The 12,284-nt window shown below is 44.2% G+C and overlaps 1 long non-coding RNA gene across 3 annotated transcripts; it reads right to left on the minus strand.

Moving 5' to 3' along the window:
• Positions 1-8,364: 8,364 nt before the first annotated feature.
• Positions 8,365-12,059, minus strand: Gm36628. 3 transcript variants are annotated; one of them, XR_380910.2, is made up of 4 exons: positions 12,027-12,059; positions 10,815-10,958; positions 10,219-10,383; positions 8,365-9,716 (listed from the first exon to the last, which is right to left on the minus strand). It is a non-coding gene; the product is annotated as a predicted gene, 36628 (long non-coding RNA). The 3 variants fall into 3 exon arrangements; XR_380909.2 differs by lacking the exon at positions 8,365-9,716 and adding an exon at positions 9,741-9,868; XR_001779701.1 differs by lacking the exon at positions 8,365-9,716 and having other exon boundaries at positions 9,741-10,383.
• Positions 12,060-12,284: the final 225 nt, after the last annotated feature.

Raw genomic sequence — 12,284 nt, forward strand, 5'->3', positions numbered from 1 at the left:
CTGTGTCATTTGTTATTTTATAAGCATAACAGATCCATGAAGTAATAAGGCCACTGCCCTCTCTTCTAGTTTCCCACCACACAGAACTGCCAAAGTCCGCGCAGAAAAACAAACAAACAAACAAAAAACCCACAGTCATCTTCAGCTACACTGTGTTCAAGAGGAGTCAGTTCACGTTATACGTCAGGCTGATGAGATCGTCTCTCCCGGGGAGACCTCGCTAGTTTGTATCACAGTCAATAAAGTGGTTACACACAGTGTTTCATTTACCAGGCACTCAAATACCAGGTGTTCCCTACTGCTCTCTGCCCCATTCCTTCGAGACAAGGTGTCTCTCTGAATCTAGAATGTACCTTGTTTCAGCTAGACTAAGCAGCCAGCACCTGCATCACACCCAGCCACAGAGATGTGACCGTGAATGAGGGATTACTACTGCTTATTCACAATCACTGTCTTCACGTTGCTTCCCCAAGTCGACCTTCTCCATTGGGATCTTCAGTTAGTTGTCGCTATCTTCTCTTTTTATTTCAGTGTGTGCGCGCCTGTCTGTGTGAGTGCGTGTGTGCACACAGAAGCCAGCAGAGAGTATCGGGATCTTCTAGCATTCTCCACCCATTTACTTATCTCTCCCTGAACTTGAGACGTGCATTTTCTTGGGTACGCTGGAAGCCATCGAGTCTCACTCACCCTCCTGTCCCTGCACCCCTTGGAGCAGGCATGCTGGGATGGAACAGGCATGTGCTGGCTGCACTGTGGTCCTCAGGTCCGCACAGCAAGCACCCCGTCTTGGTACTCTCTTAGACTTTCTGTACCGTTCTTGTTCATTAAGAACCCTAGGGATATGGGCAGGGAGAGGAGTACAGAGAGTCGGGTGCTTAAGAAGAAGGATTTACCGTGAGTAGAGCGGACCACATGGAAAATGTGCCAGTTTTGAAATTAGAGCTCTTCTAGGGAGGATTTTTTTTCTTCTTATCTTGTAATCGCTCTTTCTTCCACTCGGATTTGAACAGTCCCTTGTTCAACCTTGACAGATTACTGTACTGAACAATTGAGAGACAAAGCTTCATGTATAAGTGCTCCAGAAGAGAATAAGGCTTAAAACAAGGTGTCGGTTTAGCAAAACAAGAGAGGCAGGTTCTCCAGAACCTATGACCTTCTCTACCACAGGTTCTTAGCCAATTTTATCGTACTAGGAATGAGTTAAATGCTGTGGAGCAGATGTCAAATCTAATAAGAAAGTGCTTAGTTACTCCCTGGTTTAGCTTAGCCCAGGGAGTGGCACTATTTGAAGGGGTGGTCTTGTTGGGGTGGGTGTGGCCTTGTTGGGGTGGGTGTGGCCTTGTTGGGGTGGGTGTGGCCTTGTTGGAGTGGGTGTGGCCTTGTTGGAGTAGGTGTGGCCTTGTTGGAGTAGGTGTGCCACTGTGGGCCTAAGCTTTGAGACCCTCATCCTAGCTGCCTGGAAGCAGGTATTCTGCTAGCAGCCTTCAAATGGGGTCGTGTAACTCTCAGCTCCTCCAGCACCATACCAGCCTGGATGCTGCCATGCTCCTGCCTTGATAGTGCTTGCCCGAACCTCTCAGCTTGTGGGCCAGCTCCAATTAAACGTTGTCCTTGTAAGGGTCACGGTGTCTGGTCACAGCAGTAAAACCCTAACACTCCTACAGTTATCATGTTATTATTGCAGCAGTAGCTGCGTCTTGCCAGATAAGTAATTATTGTGGTTCCTGGGGTCCATAGCTGGGTAGGAACATTGGTGACTGACTACCATCCCCAAGCACCATGATAGCTACCCATCAGTGAGAAACTGCAGCACCGGTCCAGTGTGATTTCTCAGTGTCCAGTAACCCAAGTGTGTGGTCTTCAGCAATAGCGTCATTCAAACCAAGGGCCCTGGCATCAACCTGTAGTGTTGTGGTGACTTCTGGGGCTCTCTGACCAGACTGTATAGGGAGGTGTTCTACACCTAGTCCTGGAATTTTCATTTCATAACCTTTTAGAAAGTGTTATCCACGTATCCCTATGGAATTGTGAACGGAGAAAGAGTGTAAAATCAATGTCGTGTTTACTAATGAAACTGAATGGAAGTAAGAACAAGTGCTAACCAACCAGACAGCATACACTAGCTGATATGAGGCCCCTGACACACGTACAGCCTGTTCTGGCCTCAGTGAGAAAAAAACCACACCTAACCCTGGAGAAACTTAAGACCCAGGGAGTGGGGAGCAGGGGTGGGAGTAGGGGGAGTAAGGACATCCTCTTGAAGACTTGGGAAGGAATGAACGGGATGCGGAACAGACTGAGGGCGGACTGGGAGGGGGATAATGACTAGACGTAAAAAAAGATTGATTTAATAATAATAATAATAATAATAATAAAGAAAAAAAGAACAAATGCTAAGATTAGCTATGCCGGTTTTACAGTTTTGTAGCACTGGCTCGAAGAACCCAAGAGAACATCTACCTGAAGTCACGCGTTTCTCTTCTCGCTTCTTCCATGAGCTGTTCCCTCTTGTAACCCCGGCACCCACGCATTCTCATTCATCTTGTAAACCCCTATCCCCTGTTATATAATCTTGTAACTTCCCCTCTTCTCACCAGCTCCCCGAACAGCCAGGAGACGCCGAGAAGGCGGGGGAGTAGCGCAAACACAGAAATAGCGTGTAGTAAGTAAGATGCTTAATCTGCTAATGATATTTTGAAACTGGGAGTGTGAATAAAAACTGTAAGCACCACGACGCAGCTTTTAAAGCTTAAGAAATATCCTTGCTCCTCCGTCGAATGTTAGGCTCTGATAAAAAGAATGAAAAGGTAGTGACATGAACACAGTACCCCACGCCAGGCTACTTGGCTTTTGACGCTGGCTTGCTGCCACTAACATACCAAATATTTTTTTTGCCAAGTTATTTAATCTCTGTGAGCATTCATTTTTCTCGTTATACCAGAAGGTGATTAAAAGCATCGGCTTAGACACAAGTGCTTGCAGAGTTCAGATACTCCTAATGTCAATGGGTGAATGGGTGAGACAACTTCACTTTGAAGAAGTACGGAATGTGGGGACTCCACTGAGCTATGCGCCCCAGCTAAAGGTATTAAATAGAACCAGAACAAATAAATATCTCCTGCTCTATAAGATCTGAGAAGTTTAATTTTGACATGAGGGTAAGTCCTACAGATTAGTGTTGGCTGTTGCTTGTATCTGCTTTTCCCAAAACACACTTTGAAAGGTTATACTTTACCTAAAGGTAGGCAGCAGATGTCCTATACGTCTTGCTAAATGATGAGAAAATCAGGCTGATTTCAATCAATAAATTAGACCTAGTCTAACAGGTTTAAATCAATAGCAAAAGAATTTTGATTGAGATTATCGCCTCTGGGTTCTATAAATTTTAGGTGAAATATTTGCATATGGTGGGAAACTTTTCCAAAAAAAAAAAAAAGAAATAACTTAAACTATCTAACCAAGAGTGAAGTAAACAAAACTAAAGCTAGTATTAGAAAAAGAAAAATTTTTGTTTGTTTTTTTGTTTTTTGTTTGTTTGTTTTTTGAGATAGGGTTTCTCTGTGTAGCCCTGGTTGTCCTAGAACTCACTTCGTAGACCAGGCTGGCCTCGAACTCAGAAATCTGCCTGCCTCTGCCTCTGCCTCCCAAGTGCTGGGATTAAAGGTGTGTACCACCACGCCCGGCAAAAAGAAACCTTTTAATTAAAAAAAAAGTATTTATTTTATGTGTGAGTGTTCTGTCTCTGTGTATGTATACGTATGTGCACCATATACATGCCTGGTCCCTGCGAGGGTCAGAAGAGAGTGGGTGGGTGTCAGAACCTTTGGCACCGAAGTTATGAATGGCCATGTGAGTTACCATGTGGATGCTGGGACCTGAGCAGCAGGTGCTCTTAAGTACTGAACCACCTCTCCAACCTCTATTTTATATATTTTATTTGCTGCTTAACTTAATGGATAGACTTTAACGTTGTTAAGAATCACTTAAGAACGAATACTAACAAACAAAATACTAAACTAACAAACAGTTTAAGCAGCAGCCTCTGGGTCCTCTCCCAAGCCTCACTCACTCGCAGCAGACAGGACACAGAGAGCTGAGTGATTTAGAGGATGCTCACCTTGAGCTCTCACATGCTTTTACACTATGCATTTCATCATCTGTACTTCTATCACTTCCTCCAAGAGTCTCGCAACATCTCTGTGCCGGTGGGACTGTGAAACCCAGACTACCAAAGCGAAGTAGAGACGCTCATGGTGCACTGATTCACCAAACGTTCAGATTCCAGGGAGATCAGCATTGTCTCCTCCCGAGAAGAGACGGAATTATTCAGCTTTTCTGTTTGGACAGTCCTTCTCTTCATTTGGCCGGAGGATCGAAGAGATGTAAACTGCTTACAAAGGGCTTTAGACCGAATATAGCCGTAATCGTTAAAGAATATACGTGCTCCAATACCTATGGAACATAGAGAAGGCACTCTTCACAATACTGCCCTCCTGTTATCTGTCAGCAGCAGGGCACTTGTAAAAGTGACTTTATTCAGCTGGTATAACTGTCGTCTCTGAGGGTCACTGCCTCAGTCAGTTCACCTAGGTCTAGTCCTGGAAGCTTCTGGCCTCCATACAGTCTTACCTAGGCCTAGAATGTTTTCAGCCTCTAAGGCTTACTGCTGGATAAGCTCACCCTTTCTAGTTCTTTCTGAGCTCTAGCTGGCTGGTCAACCCAGCTGATCTGGCTCAAACTCCTCTCTGAGCTGAGTGATTCAACCTGGCTTCTCTCTCTCAGCTTCAGAATTGCTCTGCTTGGTCACAGACTAACTCTGGCAATCTGTCCTAATCTGACTCCTTCTCATTCTCTGGCTTGTTCTGTCTTCACCTGTGTCTAGCTTGTTCGCTCTTTCTGCAACCCGTCTCTATAACTGTTGCAATAAAACGTCTCCTTCCCCCTCTCTGCCCAGACCCTTAAGTTGCTCCCCTTTCCCCTCTCTTCTTGTGAGAGCTGGGCATATCCTATTCTGTCAAATCTTTCTCTCATTTGCCACTTTGTCTGCCACTCAGACATCACTGTCAAACATCGGCACTTCCTTCTATAAGTTAACTTTATCTTCATTGTTTGGGAATAAAGTTGTGTTCTAAGGACTAAGCCACACCACAACAGGAAACAGGTTTTCTCAGTAAACAACACAATCTTGGGGGGTCACAGTATGATATCATATCCTGTAACAGACACTACTGAACATGCAGCAGGCTTGGGTAAAGTTAGAAGACGCCAGTGGTGAAGAAAAGCAAGCTTGGTGATGTTATAAAAACATTTCTCATTGTTTCCTATGCTAGCCAGTATGCTTCTGCACAGGAACTCTTGGATTATGTTAATTATGTTTTTATAAACTTGTGATGGTCCAAGACTGCCACAGTCTGCTACTGGACCGAACTACAGAGAGATTCATGAGAAGGGCAAGAAATAATTGTATACTTCCATAGAAAATCCAACTTCCTTAATCATATACATCCCCCCTTCTATGTACTAGTTCTCTGATACTGGAAGATTTGGCTTCATTTCTTTTAAGTGAAGATAACTTCATACTTGTTCAAAAACTGAATTCAATCCTGAATATGAGGCTACTTGAGGGCCTCAGAATACGCGGTTGGACGGTTACTAATGTGAATGTTTAGACAAATTTATATTCATTAAGACCACAAAATTGTTATGTCATAGCAAACGGTTTAGTTAAAATCGAGGAGAAAAGTAATGGATCATATCAAAGACATCCAACTGCCGGGCGGTGGTGGCGCACGCCTTTAATCCCAGCACTTGGGAAGCAGAGGCAGGCAGATTTCTGAGTTCGAGGCCAGCCTGGTCTACAGAGAGAGTTCCAGGACAGCCAGGGCTACACAGAGAAATCCTGTCTTGTAAAACCAAAAAAAAAAAAAAAAAAAAAAAAAAAAAAAAGGACATCCAAATACTGAAAGTGTTAAAATGAATAGTAAGTATAACTTTACTCATTTTTTTTTTTTTTTTTTTGGTGAAGAATTTTTCTTGCTTTGCCTTGTTTTTGCTTTTATGAGATTATGAGACATGGTCTTGGTATCAGGCCAGCATGGCTGGAATGCACCCATGTAGCCTAGTCTAACCTGGCCTGTTGATCTGCCTTCCACTTATTGAGTGTTGGGATTAAAGCCTGAGCCACAATGTTAAATCTGTATGAAGAATTCTTATGGATAAAACAATGCACTTAGAAGCAGATAGTAGAAAAGATGATAAGGCATATACTATATGTTTATGAATATTCTCCAATTACATCATAGCATTACAGATAAAAGACATGATTTTACCTATGGATTGATAGCCGGGAAGGCAGAATAGTGACTCTGGATAGTGATCGCCATGTTCTAATCTCCGAATCAGTGAATGTGTTATAGTCATGGCTTAAAGGGACTTCGTAGATGAGGTTAAGGTTACAGACCTTGAAATGAGGAATTATTTAAGCGAGTCCAAGCTAACCACAAAAGTAAAAGAAATGTTTTTCCTGTGTTTATAAGGTGAGAAGACTACGGGGACCGAGCTTAGAAGACGGGATAAAGAGCCACGAGCTAGTAGTGGCGTGGATGCCTTTTGGAAGCTGGGCAAGGCCAGGAAATATGAGCTCCCTTCTAAATTCAGCAGCAAGGAGCATAGTGTCACCAACACTGTGAGTTTCGCTTCATTAGATTTGCATCAGAAGCCTAAGCCATGTGACAATGCTCTGCCACTCTCTCTAGTCACAAGGTGGCTGGTAGGTCATTATACAGCAGTAGAAAACTGATAGACAAATTGTAGAACAGAGTACCTCTAAGAAAGCCAAAACAAAGCAAAAACTAGTCAGGCCTGGAATTAGTCATTGTATCCACTTACTAAAAAGAAATGTGACTTATCATAGATTAAAAATAAGAAGAAATTGGATTGATATTCTCTGGGTTACAGGTTGGAAAAAAAAGTAGAAGGCATATCTGGTGAGCAATGAGCTCTGAAAGGACCATGTGCAGAGTTACAGGCACAGGCAAGACTTTGGTGATTATGGGATTATTTTAACTTTCAGAAGCAAAACCATCAAATTCCTAACATCAAATATTAGTAAGTGACACTTAACAAGGAACACCTAGAGCTTATAAATCATGCTGATTGCATTTCAGCTGGTCTGCAGAAGCCAAGAATAAGTAATGGTTGATAACCAAAGAGATTCTAGACAAGCTTCCACAGAACAATCGGTGATGCACCACGCACAAGAAATTCTACAAAGACTTCCAGTAGACCCTCGGAAGCAGTTCAAGGAAGTTAGGACAGTTGCCTCCTGAACCATATTAGGGTTCTCCAGGCAAAAAGAGTCAACAGGTCATAGGCACGGACAATATAGAGATGTAGAGAAAAGCATTTATTAGGAAAGATTGGTGACTAAGTCTGTATTCCGTGGTGGCGCACGCCTTTAATCCCAGCACTCGGGAGGCAAAGGCAGGTGGATCTCTGGGTCTGAGGCCAGCCTGGTCTACAGAGTGAGTTCCAGGACAGCCAAGGCTACACAGAGAAACAAACAAACAAACAAACAAAAAATTAAGTCTGTATTCTACCATCCCTAAACTGGAAATGAGAAAAGTGCAAGTTCTTTTCAAGTTCGCAGCCCCGAGAGCTGTAGAAACTAGTAATGTTAACTCCCAGTTTCAATCTGAAGGCTCAAGTACTTGAAGAACTAATCCTGGAAGGCAACAGAAGACTGACAGCCTATTCAAGCAGAGGGGCTTAGCACCTCCTCCACCTTTCTGTTCTTGTCCATCCCTTAGAGTTTTGGGTGGTGTCTGCCTTCATCAGTGAGTGTAATTTTGTTTTACTTGGCCTATAGATTCAAATGCTAATCTATCCTCGGAGCATCTGCAAAGACATACCTCACCTGCCATCTACAGTGCAGTCAATTAGCCCTTGAGTTGACCATCAGAGTCATGCATTACAGTCTGAGAAAACCGAGTCAGGTGACTTATGAGAGCAGAATCCATAAATACGCATAGACCAGGATATCACCGCCACGTAGAAAAAGGAGGCAACAGTACAGAGGAACGACAGGGCCAAGAAGTGGGAATGGGTGGGTGGGGGAGTGGGTGGGGGAGCGTGTGGGAGACTTTTGGGATAGCATTGGAAATGTAAATGAAATAAATACCCAATTAAAAAAAAAAAGAAAAAGGAGGCAAGAAATCGATGTACATTTTTTTTCAGTTTTTAAAAATTCTTTAATCCGTTTTTGCAGTCCAGTCTTCATCCCTTTCTCGCTCTACCCCCCAGACTGCTCCCCACCCCTACCTCCTCCCCCATCCCCCACCCCACCAACAGTATTATTTTGTCCTCTCTTCCTCTCCCCTTTGTTCCTCTCTTCAATCCTTTCTATCTCTAAAGGCGTTTGATAACAATTGTATAAGGACAGTGGTGAGTGTATATGGCTCCTTGGTGAGCCCTTGATTGAGTGACTCGGCAGGGAAGTTAACTCTAGGTCTACTGACTACTTAACGAGGTGATTGGAAAGGAGAATCAGACCAAAGTGTTGTCTGACACAAAGACCATCTCTAGATAGGGAGCTAACAGCATAGCCAAGTCACAATACCACCAAAGACCAGGTCAGGGAACAAATAACTGAACGGGACTTACGGAGCAGGGGTGAGAGGTTGCTCATAGGAACATGGGTGGCTCGGAGGCAGCTGCACCAGCATAGGCGCAATCTGGCATGGCTGACAGTGTGCGAAAGCTGAGACCCTGGAGCTCTCTGCACAGCACGCAGGCAACTCTACAAGGTGGGGCGCACCCTCACCTCAAGAGTCCGCACTGTTCATAAAACCTTGGCGGAGGAAAGACCTTGGGTATCTTGGTAAGTTTCAGCAAGCTCTTGAGACTTTGAGGTTGTTTACTTCCTGAATCTTGTACAACTTCTTGAGTTGTAATGAGCTTCCTCCAGGAGGAAAGATTTTGGTTCGGAGGAAATTGCTGTACAACGGAAGAAAAAAGAGCAACACCCAAATCCCTGTGTTTTAACCAAAGCAATGATGGGGTAATAATAACACCCTTTAGATGAGTGGTTCTCAACTTTCTTAACGCTGCGACCCTTTAATTCAGTTCCTCATGTTGTGCTCACCCCCAGCCATAAAATTATTTTCATCGCCACTTCATAACTGCGCTGGCTACTGTTATGAATTGTAATGCAAATGCCCGATATGCAGACTATTTGATATGCAATCTCCGTGAAAGGGTCGATCGACCCATAGGTTGAGAAACTCTGGTTTGGAGCGTAGTGTTGTATGTAGCGTTCTCCCTGCTTTTGAATGCCTCCTCTAAGTGGCGCAGTACAATGAGCTTCCCTAAGTCCTTGGCGAGAAAAAAAAAGCCGCTAAGTTTTTTTCATGAAGACAATCGAAGTGCAAACTTTAGACAGTTAAGAGAAGTGTCAACCGGCCAGACCTCCTCTCCCTCCCGCTCCCCCAAGCTCCCAGGGACTAAGCCACCAACCAAAGAGTACACATGGAGGGACTCTTGGCTCCGGCCAGCCACACATGTGGCAGAGGATGGCCTTGTTGGACATCAGCGGGAGGAGCTGCCCTTGGTCCTGTTGGGGTTCGATGCTCCAGTGTATGGGAATGCCAGGGCAGGAAGGCAGGAGTGGGTGGGTGGCTGGGGGAACACCCTTATAGATGCAGGAGGGAGGGGGGAACCTGGAAAGGGAATAACATTTGAAATGTAAATAAAGAAAATATTCAATAAGAGAGAGAAAAAAAGAGAGAGATCAAAAATAGACACCTCACAAATTTTCTACTGTTAACATGGTTCGCGGCTTGAAAACACTAATTTCCAGTTGTTAAAAGTTCTGAAAAAGAAACAAGAATTGGACTTGGTGGCTTGTAAGCTCTGCTCCAGGGAGGCAGAGCAGCACAAGGTTGAGGCCCTCTTTAGAAGTCTTCATAGGGAATTCCAGGCTGGCCTGCAAGGGTCTGTAGTGAGAGTCCGTTTCAAAATATCAGTGTTCCCACCCAGCGTTTTTTTTTTTTCTCACCCGCCTTTCAAACACAGAGTGGGCAGACAGCGAAAGGAGGGAACTTTGCTTCAAGGGAGTACAAATTCAAAAGGGGAAACAGAAACTCGGAGCCCTTCTGTGGTAATAGAGCGCCAACCAAGAGAAGTTGTGAGCTTTATAGCCCTGAGCAGGCTTTGGAGTACCTGGAGGGGCTTGGCAGTGCAGTGGGAAGGAGTCCCCCTGCCTGCTGCTTCCGGGGAGTCCTGGAGGCTGGAGCTGGGAGAGTCTTCCATAGTTCTCTTCCTCGAGGAGTCAGAAGCCTCAGGTGGCTTCTGATGCAACTCTCTGCATAAGTGTGGAGCTGGGCTCTGGTGAACGGGTGCAGACACAGATACAGTAAAATCAGTAAATAAAAACACATTTGCCTTTCAGGTTTGAAAAAAGTTTAACACTCTTTTGTTTAGTTTTTCTTTTTATTGAAAATCGTCCCATCTCCTCACATCATGTAGCCTGACGACCAGTCCCTCTTCTTCTCCCCCAGTTCCTCCCATCTAGCCTCCTGCCTGGATCTTATCTGTCTCTCGTTAGAAAACAAGTAGGATCCGAGGGGACTAAAATAATAATATAATAGTATAATATAATACAAATTAACACACTGGGATTGGACAAGACAAACCAAAGGAAAAGAGCCTGAGAGAAGGCACGAGAAACAAAGACTAGTTTATCCTCACACTCAGGAATCCCATACAAACAGTAAACGGAAAGCCACAACAGTTACACAGAGGACCCGGGTACAGACCAGCGCAAGCCCTGTGCACGATGCTCCAGTCTCTGAGCGCTCCTGAGAGCTTTGATCCTGTTGGTTTAGAGGGCCTGGATTCCTTGGTGTCCTCCACCGCCTTGGGCTTTTACACTCCTTCCACATCGTCTTCTGCACTGTGCTCTGAAGAGGGGAATTTGATAAGACACTGTTTTAGGGCTGAGTTTTCTAACGTCTCTCATACTTTGCCTAACGTCTGGCTGTGGGTCTCCGTACTTGTTCCCATGGGAAGCGTGTCTGATGGTGGTGGCTAAGAAAGGCACCGATCTACCAGAACAGCAGGACGTCATTAAGAGTCATTTTATAGCCACCTTTTATTTGTTTTTGTTTCTAAGATCTTATTTGTTTTTGTTTCTAAGAATAGGTAGTCTTTGGTTTTATCCTAGCTCCCTGGGCTACTTAGTCTCAGGCTCTGGATCACCCAAACGGTGACAGGCATGGGTTCCATCTCCATGATGAACTTTAAGTCAGATCAGGTATTGGTTGGTCGCTCCCACGAGCTTTGTGCCACCAATGCTCTGGAATCTCTTTCAGGCAGGAGAGCACTGGAGAGCAAAGGCTCTGTGGCTGGGTTTTATGGTTTACACATCTCTTTTGGTAGTGTACCTTCCTGTACCAAAGACTCTAGAACAGAAAGGTAAAGGCTTTGTGTAGGCACCAGCTTGACCCCGCTGTTTTCAGTGAGTTTTATGGCCGTTGTTTTCCGCAACGGGGCCTTGCTGACAGTTTGTGGAGAGCAACCTATAGTCTTGGCAATAGCTTGGGTTATTTGGGGATTCCTAGGGGACCCACTAGGCAAGCAACTCAATTCTGGGACTAGAAGCTTCATTTGATGACAAGAGATGGGCAGTTGGGGGCTCTGTTTCTCCCATTATTTGATAATTTCAATTAGATCACCCCTGTGTATATATTTTAGGAAGTTTCTACTGTTAGGTTTTTATACTTCCCTTCAATTTAATTAGATTTAATTTTAGCGTTTCTCCCCATGTTCCATTCCTCATTCCCCTCTTCCCTCCACCTCTTCACTTAACCCCCCCATATCCATCCATAACTATTCTGTTTCCTTTTTCTAATAAGATCTGCACCCCCCCTCCACCTTCATACTCTATATAGAACCTCTGTGGATCTGTGAATTGTAACTTGGTTATCATTGACTTTCCAGCCAATATCTATGTGTACGTGAACACATACCGTATTTGTCTTTCTGGTATACCTCACTCAGGATAAATTTTCCCTAGTTCCATCCATCTAGCTGAGGATTTCACAATTTATTTTTTTTAACAGCTGGATAATGCTCCACTGTAAAATGGCTGGATAATGCTCCGTTGTATAAATGTACCACATTTTCTTTATCCACTCTTCTGTTGAGAGATGTCTTGGATGACTCCAAGTTTTGGAGATTATGAAGAGAGCAGCAGAACTCTGTTTAAGAAAGTATATAAGCTTAAA

The sequence above is a fragment of the Mus musculus genome, chromosome 10 (assembly GCF_000001635.26).
Source record: "Mus musculus strain C57BL/6J chromosome 10, GRCm38.p6 C57BL/6J".
Lineage (NCBI taxonomy): Eukaryota > Metazoa > Chordata > Mammalia > Rodentia > Muridae > Mus > Mus musculus.